The following is a 12,341-nucleotide window of genomic DNA, read 5'->3' as shown; positions in this document are numbered from 1 at the left end:
GTTCTGAAGTGGTTTCCTGAATCTGTGCCTGGTACTGAAAAAAACTGGAAAGCCGCAGGAGTAAAGGTAAACTCAGATGAATCTTATTATCCATCCACAGCCAAAAGATGATCAGTGTGTGTTTATTTTTGTTAGTATTGCCTAAGTATTTAAGAAACAGAGTAACTCATAAGGAGAATCCACTTGTGTTTCCTTAATAATTGCTCAAGTATTCTCCCAGTAGCGAGTGGCCTCATCAGATTCCAGAAAAACCACTTGCTATAAGCTGCTGTCCTGCACACTTGTGGCACAGTTGAAAACTAAAAAAGAATTTGCTACAATGTATCACCCATGAACTTGAATAGGAATATTGAAACTTACATGGAATGTAGTTTAGCACATATGAACATACTGAGGCAAAATTAACTCTTTTCTTATTAAATTCACACACTATAAAAAGCACACATCTAAGAACTGCAATGAATATTGTTGAATTCCCCTCCCCTGGATGTTTCAAAAAAAGGACAGTCTCTCCTCACATGGGGCTTATACATAGAACAGGAGTTGTACAGGAAGGGTCTACTCCCATTACATTGAATTTTTATACCACGTTTTTTAAATAAAGAAATATAAATGGTTAAGGAGAGGCACCACTTTCTCTGCTTGAAGAGCACTGTAGTCCCTAGGTCTTTCAATCCGCTGTCGGAATAAACCCATGACTTAGACTGGGGTAGTCAATCATTTTTTGTCAAGGTCCAAATGTCTTGATCAAGGTATAGTAAAGGTCCAGACTCCAGAGAACATAATAGTAATAAAAAAATTATACTAAATAAATAAATAAAAATATTTCTGGGTCCATTCAAAAGCATTTGATGGTCCGGGTTTGGTCCACGGTCTGCCTATTGACTACCCCTGACTTAGGCTGTGTAATATATTCATATCTGGCTAGGAAATCATAAACCAGGTTTGAGTTTGGGGTGAGGGAGCAAACTATGGCATTCCACAGGTTTTCCACTGGACAATAGATCATTTTTTGTAGTGGAAAATGGAAGGATTTTTCACTCAGACTGTCCTATTTCAGAAAATGTTCTGACATATGCATTGTCTATAACTACTATAATTTAAGGCTTAGCCCTAAATTTCCTGACTTTTATCAATTTCTCCAGACGTTCTTTGCATGTGCATTTCCAGCAATTCTTCAATGCCCTGTTTTCATTTGCATAGTTCTCTGTGCTAATAGAACAAGAATTCAGCCAAGCTTTAAACTGCATATTAGTTCTCCTTAAAATATGCATCATTCCCTCACAGTAGCCCATTAAGCACAGTAAAATCCATATTTGCTTGACAGATGGTAACATTCCTTTGGAATCGTTCTATTCTGTCCTGCCAATGCACTTACCAGGCTCAGGTTGATCCAAGCAATAAAAATCCTTATGAGGGAAATGTGTTGCTAGTCTCAGACCAGTGCCCAGTGGACACGTGCACATTACAAAAAACTATCCCCACAGTTAGTACCTTGTTAGCAGCCAAGGACTGAAGTGGGAGAGAGAGTGAGCTGCAGAGGTACAATTCTTACTGCTCAAATGCCTGGTCCTAAGCCCAGTGAAGCTGATTTCAATGGGCTTTGGATTAGGTCCTAGAAGAGTTACTTTCTTGCCGTACTAGCAGCATTAAGTTCCAACGCACCAGCTGGGCCACAGAGACTGAGACAAAAGTAAGCTCATTTCAACTTATTCAAAATTTCACAGCTAAGGCCTGGTCTACACTAGGCGTTTATGTCGAAGTTAGCGCCGTTACATCGAATTAACCCTGCACCCGTCCACACCGCGAAGGTATTTAGTTCGACATAGAGGTCTCTTTAATTCGACTTCTGTACTCCTCCCCGACAAGGGGAGTAGCGCTAAATTCGACATGGCCATGTCGAATTAGGCTAGGTGTGGATGGAAATCGACGCTAATAGCTCCAGGAGCTATCCCACAGTGCACCACTCTGTTGACGCTCTGGACAGCAGTAAGAGCTCGGATGTTCTGAACTGCCACACAGGAAAAGCCCCGGGAAAATTTGAATTTGAATTCCTTTTCCTGTCTGGCCAGTTTGAATCTCATTTCCTGTCTGGACATCGTGGCGAGCTCAGCAGCACTGGCAACGATGCAGAGCTCTCCAGCACTGATGGCAGTGCAAGCTCAGAATAGAAAGAGGGCCCCAGCATGGACTGATCGGGAAGTCTTGGATCTCATCGCTGTGTGGGGCGATGAGTCCGTGCTTTCCGAGCTGCGATCCAAAAGACGGAATGCAAAGATCTATGAGAAGATCTCTAAAGACATGGCAGAGAGAGGATACAGCCGGGATGTAACGCAGTGCCGCGTGAAAATCAAGGAGCTGAGGCAAGGCTACCAGAAGACCAAAGAGGCAAACGGACGCTCCGGATCCCATCCCCAGACATCCCGTTTCTACGAGGCACTGCATTCCATCCTCGGTGCGGCCGCCACCACTACCCCACCACTGACTGTGGACTCTGAGGATGGGATAGTGTCCACGGCCGGATCCTCGCACATGTTACCGGACGGGGAAGATGAGGAAGGAGATGAGGAGGACGAGGCAGTCGACAGCGCTCACAACGCTGATTTCCCCGACAGCCAGGATCTCTTCATCACCCTTACAGAGATCCCCTACCAACCCTCCCCAGCCGTTACCCCGGACACAGAATCTGGTGAAGGATCATCCAGTAAGTGTTGTAAACATCTAAACATTTATTTGTAACAGAACATGATTATTAACAATTTAAAAAATGGGTTTCTCATGATTAGTTTGATTAACTTAACGGTTCAGTCATGGGCAGTGCAACTATTTGAAAAAAATCTAGCAATGTCCGGTTTTGCATGATTGTCCTGCCCAAGCCGCTCTACTGTTTAGTCCCTGCTACTGCAGCTACAGTAAGATGCGGTCTATATGTCCGGGGATGGAGCAGAAATCCTCCTGGGACATCTCAAGGAAGCTCTCCTGCAGGTAATTTGAAATCCGCTGCATTAGGTTCTTGGGGAGAGCGGCCTTATTGGGTCCTCCGTAGTAGGACACGTTGCCGCGCCACGAGACTAGCAAGTACTCCGGAATCATTGCTTGGCACAGCATGGCGGCATACGGCCCTGGTCTTTGAAGGCTTTCCCGGAGCATTCTCTGTCTGTCGCTCTCAGAGATCCTCATGAGGGTGATGTCGCTCATGATGACCTGCTTTGAATGAGGTAGGGGAATGTTAGTGTTGGGACTGCTTTACCGTTCCTTTACAGAACTGTAACCGCTGGTTTGCAGCCACGCGGTGGAGGCGGGAGAGGGTCAGCCGAAAGGGATCGTTCCCGGGGACAGCCGCGAGGGTGTGGGACAGGAGCAGACTTCCTGCTTGCCGGATTGCTGGCAGCAGGGACCGACATTGATTTCAATGTGAAATGAGGCCATTGCTAATATTAAAGTTTTAAGCTGCCACGAATCTACGGCTTACCATGTCTGCGTGCAAGAGCAATTCCGTTGTCCTGACAGGGTTCTCAAAAGTGCTCTGCAAAACCCCAGACACTGAATGCGAAGGCCGAGAATTCGACCTTGTGCTGAGTGCGCATGTGATAGGTGCTGTGCATGGTCCTGTTCACAGAGAAAGACTATGTTCTTTGTTCACAACTACATTTATCTTTCTGAGGAATTCACTCCCTTTTTCCCATTCCCACAGCCCCATCTGCGACTGTCTCACAACCTAGCCTGTCATCACACTCCCAGAGGCTAGGGAGGATTAGGCATAAGAAGAAGAGGACACGGGAGGACATGTTCTCAGAGCTTATAGCCTGCTCCCGAGCCCAGGCAGCACAGCAGACCCAGTGGCGGGAGAACTTGTCCCAAATGCACCAAGCCAACATGGATCGGGAGGAGAGGTGGCGTCAGGAAGACCAGCAGGCGACTCAAACCCTGCTTGGACTACTGAGGGAGCAAACGGACACGCTCCGGCGCCTTGTGGATGTTCTGCAGGAACGGAGGCAGGAGGACAGAGCCCCGCTGCAGTCCATCTCTAACCGCCCTCCCCCGCCACCAAGTCCCATACTCCCTTCACCCAAAGTGCACAGAAGGAGAGGCGGCAGAGTCCCTGCTAACTCTCACTCCACCCCTGCAGAGAGCTCGAGCAGCAGAAGGCTCTCATTCCCCAAAGTTTGACAAGTTCTTTCCTTCCCGCCTGACACAAGCCCCCGTCCAAGTTTCACTTCCCAGTCCCATGTGTAGTTGATAATAAAAAATATGTTTCTGTTAACTACTGTTTCCATCATGTTCTTTTGGAGGGGGGGGGAAAGGGGGTTGGTAATTGGACAGGACAGTCACCTTTGGCAGGGTACATAGTCGGGGGCAGGCACAGCAGCAGGGCACATACATAGTGCAGTGATGCAGTGACTACTTACCCTGGTTAGTCTGGGAGGTTCTTTTCATGTTATGTGGTGGGGGGTGGGTTGCTCTGTGACTTTGTGTCAGGGGAGGGCAGTTAGAGATCTTAAGCGGCGGTCCTTAGGCAGGATCACAGAGCCACACAGCAGGGGATCTGTAACCGTCCCCCCCCTGCCACAAACTCACATAGACCCCCCATACACACAGTCCGTATCAGGAGGGGTGACAGGCTCCGTTGAAAGAACCATCCCACCGCAGCGGAGCCTGTCAGTCCTTGAGTTGAGAAGCTGCATTCGCGCGACTACACTACACCCGCTCCGCACCACAGTCTGCGTCCCAGTTTTAAAAAATTCCCGCGAAAACAGTATTAAAGAAAACGGTGTGCTTTAACAAAGTAGAACTATTTTTATTTTGAAACGTGTGTTGGAAGTGGGGTGAAGGCTTCTCTGTACACAAAATTAGAAAGTCACAGGTTACCCTGCTCACTCAGGAACTTTGCTTTCAAAGCCTCCCGGATGCACAGCGCTTCCCGCTGGTCTCTTCTAATCGCCCGGCTGTCTGGCTGTGAGTAATCAGCAGCCAGGCTAATTTCCTCAACCTCCCACCCCGCCATAAAGGTCTCCCCCTTGCTCTCTCAGAGATTGTGGAGCACACAGCAAGCTGCTATAACAATGGGGATATTGGTTTCGCTGAGATCACAGCGAGTCAGCAAGCTTCTCCATCTCCCCTTGAGATGTCCAAAAGCACACTCCACCACCATTCTGCACTTGCTCAGCCGGTAGTTGAAGAGTTCTTTTTCAGTGTCCAGGGCACCTGTATAGGGCTTCATGAGCCAGGGCATTAGCGGGTAGGCTGGGTCCCCGAGGATGACTATAGGCATCTCCACATCCCCAACAGTTATTTTGTGGTCCGGGAAGTAAATACCTTGCTGCAGCCGTCTAAACAGACCAGAGTTCCTGAAAACACGAGCGTCATGAACCTTGCCCGGCCATCCGACATTGATGTTGGTAAAACGTCCCCTGTGGTCCACCAGTGCTTGCAGCACCATGGAAAAGTAGCCCTTTCTGTTAATGTACTGGCTGGCCTGGTGGTCCGGTGCCAGGATAGGGATGCGAGTTCCATCTATGGCCCCACCGCAGTTTGGGAATCCCATCGCTGCGAAGCCATCTATGATCGCCTCCAAGTTTCCCAGGGTCACTACCTTTGGCAGCAGTACATCAACGATTGCCTTGGCTACTTGCATCACAACAACCCCCACGGTAGATTTGCCCACCCCAAACTGGCTCGCGACTGACCGGTAGCTGTCAGGCGTTGCAAGCTTCCAGAGGGCTATGGCCACTCGCTTCTGGACAGTCAGGGCTGCTCGCATCCGGGTGTCATTGCGCTTCAGGGCAGGGGACAGCAACTCACAAAGTTCAAGGAAAGTTCCCTTCCGCATGCGGAAGTTTCGCAGCCACTGTGATTCATCCCAGACCTGCAGCACTATGCGGTCCCACCACTCAGTGCTTGTTTCCCGTGCCCAGAATCGCCGTTTCACAGCATCAACATGACCCATTGCCACCGTGATGTCCTCGGCGCTGGGTCCCCTGCTTTCTGAGAGGTCTGTGCTACTCTCAGACTTCAGGCCATCACCGCGTTGACGTAGCCTCCTCGCCTGACTTTTCTGCATCTGCCTCAGGGCAACCTGTATGATAAGCTGCGAGGCGTTGAGAGCGGCCACAACTGCAGCGATGGTTGCAGCGGGCTCCATGCTCACAGTGCTGTGGCGTCCGCGCTGTCAATGACTGGAAAAGTGCGCGAAATGATTTCCCGCCGGCGCTTTCAGGGAGGGAGGGAGGGCGGGAGTGATGGACGGATGACGACAGTTACCCAAAAGCACCCTGGCCCCTTTTTTTTTTACCCAGAAGGCATTTGCGGCTCCACCCAGAATTCCAATGGGCGGCGGGGACTCCGGGAACTGTGGGATAGCTGCCCTCAGTGCACCGCTTCCAATGTCGACGCTTTCCCCGTTAGTGTGGACTCACAAAGTCGAATTACTGTCCTTAGTGTGGACACACACGTTCGACTTTGCAATATCGATTCCAAATATTCGATTTAAGTAAAATCGAACTACTCTCGTAGTGTAGACAAGGCCTAAGAGTTGGAAGCACGTGAAGGAAGTAGGGGAAGTCTACAGTGTCCCTGCTGCAACTGTTCTGCAATCAGAGCACCACAAGGGGGCAGGCCCCCACACCCAACACACTCAATAAAATGTTGGCCCCTGGCTGGTAGTGCTGCTGCTGTGATCTCAGAGGAAGCATGATGCCAAGCCGGCGAGTCTCCTCCCCCTGCCCATAGACAATGGCAACCACTGGGGAGCATGCTGTTTCTGCTGCCAATTGGCAGGGGCAGCACTGTCTCTTCAGAGCTCCCCACATACTGCTGAAGACTCAGAGCTGGCTCTGGGGATGCTGTGCGGGAGGAGGGATGCTGAGGCGTTGGCCTTGAGATGCCATGGGGAAGGGAGATATTGAGGAGCTAGCTCTGGGGGTGCCGGTCCCGGGGAGAGGGCAGTGATGGCATGGAGAACGGCATTGCCACTGCCAGGCCTTATTCACTGTGCAGGTCCCACCCAGGAGCTCAAACTCCGCTGCTGAAGCCAATACTGTTTGGTACAATTTTGGGAAATATTTGGTCCATTTTTTAGACTTCACCCAATTCCACCCTGCTAGAGATCCCCAAGTGGCAGCACTGTCTGTGATAGAAGACTCAAGTCCCAGCAGTTAAAGGGTTTTCATGAGCACCAAACCCAGTAAAGCTTTGGTGAAGGCACTAGGTGCATCTATTCACCACACATGAGACCTTCAGCTTTGTACCTAAATCCAAGACAGTCCAGATGTATTTAGCTGTAAAACATCACGGAAAGAACTGAAGCCATTTTTGAGTTTCAAGCGCACAACGAAAACTTCTCTGGTGGGTCTGTCTTTTTAAACCCTTTGTCACTGACACAGCCAGAGAGATATTGTGGTTAAATCATAGGGAGGCAAAAGGAAGCCCCGTTTGGAAGAGGATCTTTACACCTTGAACATTGTGGTGCTGTTTTGTTGGTCTATTTTTTAATAGCTAGGCTGCAAAACCACAGGAATGGAGAGAGGCTATTTTCCATTTTTAATGGAAGTGAATTTGGTGACAAACACCACTGCCTGGGGCAGGCTGCGCAGTCTTCCTAAACAGTGAGAAAATGCTTCATTTCTGCACTGTGAACATCTGCCATTAGCTTAGTCCAAGCAGGAGCTGCCAGCTGAGAAGTGCTTTTGTGATAAGAACAAATCACTATTCATTGGTCACCTACATGTTAGTAGCCAGGATTTAACCTTGAGATATCAGAATTCAGAGGCCATTGCATCAGTTCTTGCCCTAGCACAATAAAGGAAATGATAATGGAATTGGTGAAAGCCTTGAACATTTGTGGCTGTAGGCTTCCAGTATCCTCATTGTCACATTTACAGGCTTCCCGAATGAATTTCACAGGAATCCAGCATCCAATACACCAGCCCAGAATCATTAAACAAAATAACTCTCTGCCATGGACTATATAGAACAATCAGAGAATTTGTACACCAAGCTGACAACTTTATCCCCCAAGGAATGTGTCCTTTCCCAATTTTGGGGGATTGCCTAACATGCCACATGAAACAGCGTAAGAAACTGCAATTTGCTGATGGTAGCTTAGGTTCCGATTTATCACCACAGTATCTGAGTGCCTCACATTCTTCAATGTATTTATCCTCACAACTTCCTTGTGAGTTAAGGCAATGCTACCATCCCTATTGTACAGATGAGGAAACGGAGGCTTGGAGAGACTGAGTGACATGCCCAGGAGCACACAGGGAGTCTGTGGAAAGCAGGTGGTTGAACCCAACTCTACCTTGTCCCAGGCTAGTGCCTGAACCACTGCATCATGCTTACACTACTCTATGGACCCTTGTGTTATTGCAGAGCACTGATGACTTCAGCAAGGCTTCACGTGAGAGCAGGGGTCCCCCTACATGTTGCTGTTTGCAGGGTCTAGTCCCCAGTTTTTTCCTATGTTCTCTACATCCAAGCACAGAACAGCAACAAACAGAAGATCCTGCTTCCACTGAAGCCAGAGGGACCTTCATCACTGGTTTCAGTGGGAACAAGCAGGATTTCAGGAACCTAAAGATTATTGAACAGCAGTTATGCTAAGCCATTGGAGGTTTTCATTTATCTTCCTCTATATACATTTAACAAGAGGCATTTATTACAAGCAAGAATACATGAAGTAGGAAAGAACACATATGCCACCATGTGGACAAGTGAAGTAGCAAGACAACCACAACATAGATCAGAGGCTATAAAGAAATCTTAATATTAAAATAAATATTTGGTGTCTCTGCAAGCACAAGCAAGAGGAATCATTGTATCTAAAGACAGTTTGATGCACAGCTGGGCTCAATGGCAGCAGCAGTGGAGTAACAGCCCATTTTCCAGACAAAGCCTTTGGATATATTTTGCTGATTAGGATCTGACTGTGAAAAATGACAGTTCATATACCAGATCTGAAAAGCTCTGCAAAATATTTTTTCGCAATTTTTAAACAAATTTTCTGCAATGAGATATTTTATAGGAACCAGAATAGAAGTTTAAAGGAAATATATGCCCCAAGGCATCGCTTATTTCCAAGAGCAGTGTGGATGTTGCTAGGGTTAAAAAATACTCATTTTGAAAGCAGCCCCATGTTATAGGTCTAGAGCTTTGTCTCCACACAAATTTGCAAACTGGTTTAACTTAAACTGCTAAGAAATCCTGTGTGGACCCTTTTTGATCTAAGAGTGGCTTATTTCTATTTAATCTAAGCCTGTTCCTAAACGATTAAATCTATTCTGGTTTATCTTTAAACAGGTATGGAAGTGTCCACACAGCCTTTTGTAGCTGTTGAACTAGTTCAGTTTAAAAAAACACACCTTAAGTTAAACAGGTGCAGCTTTCACAGACATACCATGGACAAGCCAAGACAAATGATTATGCTTTTAAGTGAATACAAGGTGTCCCCTTACACTGCTTGGAAGCTCACAAAGAACTCTGAACGCCATCTCCTCGTTTTAATAATCCCTGCCACGTGAAATAAGAAAGACTTTGTTCAGGTACTTATCTTTACCCACAGGAAATGATTCTACCTTACCTGATGAAAAAGTCGCTTCTTTTTGCCAATTTCATCCAGAGTAAAAGCTGGCTGTGGAAGCAATCAGTAACTACCTCACCACCACTGTGATCAGCCAGCCCAAGCCTCATTAATGCAAATAGCTACAGGTGTGGTAATAAGTAGTCAATGAGAGTGGGGGTCCAGGGAGTGCAGGCTGAATCGGGATTTCTTCTCACAGCTTTACACAGGCATCTCATTAGCAGGGCTCCTACTTCCCAAAAGGGAGGTCCTGATCTAAGGAAGCAACCCCACTTGACATGAGGCACCCATGTAACACTGGGAGAGGAAGACAGATTCTGCCTGCATGCCAGGGATCAGATCCTCAGCTGGTATAAATTAGTGTAAAACCAATGAACTCAATGAAGTTGTGCTGCTTTATACTAGCTGATGATCTGCCCCAGGATTCTGGAAAGCTGAAATCCATGGTTATTTTCCTTTTACTAAGAAAGGTTTTATTTTGTGCTCCTCCAATCAATCTCTCTTCTCCATGTACCAAGCTCACTCCATTGGTGACAAGGGGCTTACTACCTTCATGCTACCAATACATTTCTAAAAACAAAATTCTATGTTATGGATCATACTCAGTGGAGGACTGTGCAGCTCACTGCAATACATACTGATTCATTCACAAGGGGAAGCACATTATCCTATTATCATTGGCGATAACATTTTAACAACTTAAAAAAAAAAAAAAAAAACCAACACCCGGAATCCTTAAGTCAAGACATATAATTTGAGAGTGGTCAGGCCTGGCTATCTTACAATTTAAACTATTCACATATGGTTTCATGATTAATGTTATCTTTGCTGTGTTTTATCACTGACTTTCTTCTCCCACAAGTAGAATTATACTACTGGCTAATCTCGATTTAAGATATTAGGATTGATAAGGAAACTCAATGTCCTTTTACCAAAAATACCTCAAACCAGCTATCACTAAAATAGACTAGACAAGGGCATTTTCTCATTCACACAGTCTGTATCATTGGATGATAGATTGCATTTATGCTGAATTATTTTAAATCTATTTGAAGCATCGTCTTTAGTTGCTAGAGATCTCACAAAACACAGAGTTGTTTGTACTGTTGCTGTAGCCATGTTGGTACCAGTATATTAGAGAGACAAGGTAGTCTAGGTAATCTCTTTTATTCGACCAACTTTGGTTGGTGACAGAGAGCTACACAGAGCTCTTCTTCAGGTCTCAAGAAGAGGAAGAGTTGTGTAGCTCAAAAGCTTGTCTCATTCACCAACCAAAGTTGGACCAATAAAAGACATTACCTAACCCACCTTGTCTCTTTAAAACAAGAAGTTTTTTTTTTTTAATGTTACTCCAAAGTAAATTATACAGCATGGGGACCAAGGAACCAGAGTCTAGACTGGTGTCAATATAAGCAGTGTTTGGGGATTTTTTAAATATATATATATTTTTCAAGGCCTCTTCTCTCCCACCAGCTTCTCCAAGTCTATGTTAATTTAAAAGTAGCAATTCAGATACTCCATTTGTTGAATACAGACAAATGGAAACATTGGAGAGGAATGTCCTTTAAAAGGGATAAAGCTCTCTTACGACAAACTGCAGATACACATATTATCAATATTTTTCAGTGCTAGGTTCTTTGGTTATGATTATAGTAGTCATAATATGCACAGAACTCTCATCAGAGCAATTTAACCTGTTTACTTTGTAGGAAAAAATAAAACTAGACAGATAATTATATTAAAATGCTTTAGCAGCAGTTGCATATGCAAATAACTACAAGATCAGGTGGTAATTATGGATAAGAAAAGATCAGTAGAAGTGAAGATTCTCTGTAAACTAGAGCTTGGCAAGCAATAAAAAAAACTTATGAAAATGTTTGAATTTGTAAATTAGTACTTTTGATGTGTTTACACTACTTTCATGTTGGCTTTCCATACAGTTTTCAACTGAGTTTTATTAACATCAACACTCTCACTGATGAATTTTAAGTTTGCATATTAAAATACTCCCTGAAATCAATTTTGTAACTTGCTTCACATTTGAAGCCTGATGAGTTACGCTCTTCCATTCAAAGAACAGAAACAATATCATGCCCTTCATTCATGTGACCAGTCTCAACTAAATAGCAGAGCTTGTTGGAAAGCTCTAGAGTTGGAAAGTTGAAATTTACTTGTGGGCATACTCAAAATGGAAAAAGTATAACAAATTGAATTGTCACTTTATTCATTCAGCTTTAGTGTAATACAAGTCTGAACATTCTGCATATTATAAATAGGAAGATGAAGCAATTATTTGTTGGCTTATTAAATGTTTGTGAATCTTTATTCAGTAGTGATGAGTTTTACTACATAACTAGTATTGGATTTTAATAGATTCAGAGATATTAATATGCACCACTCCATAGAATACATGCCATTCCTCTGCATGATACCTCAGTCTCTGCATTACTCAGCTAAGGAAAGAGCCCTGGTAAGTTAATTAGACTCAACACTTTAAGGTTAGTGGGACTCTTAATAGGCTTAACCCTTTACCTTCCTTCTATAATCTTCATTTAGATTTGTTTTGCACTACTGATCTGACTCAGGTTGTTTACAGTCAACTGAAGGACTGCCCAAGTCAGGGAGAAAAGAGAATAAACTAGGGTGAAAAGAAGACTTCAATACATAGCTGGAAAGCATTACTTCTATTTGTTCTCTGAAACCTCTAAATTTCCATATAAAAGACAATGAGCCTTTCTAGTGCTAGATTAGAGGTGTACAGACA

Source organism: Trachemys scripta, chromosome 7 (genome assembly GCF_013100865.1).
Source record: "Trachemys scripta elegans isolate TJP31775 chromosome 7, CAS_Tse_1.0, whole genome shotgun sequence".
NCBI classification, from domain to species: domain Eukaryota; kingdom Metazoa; phylum Chordata; order Testudines; family Emydidae; genus Trachemys; species Trachemys scripta.
The sequence above is the reverse complement of the archived record's forward strand: the minus strand, read 5'-3'. Positions refer to the sequence as shown.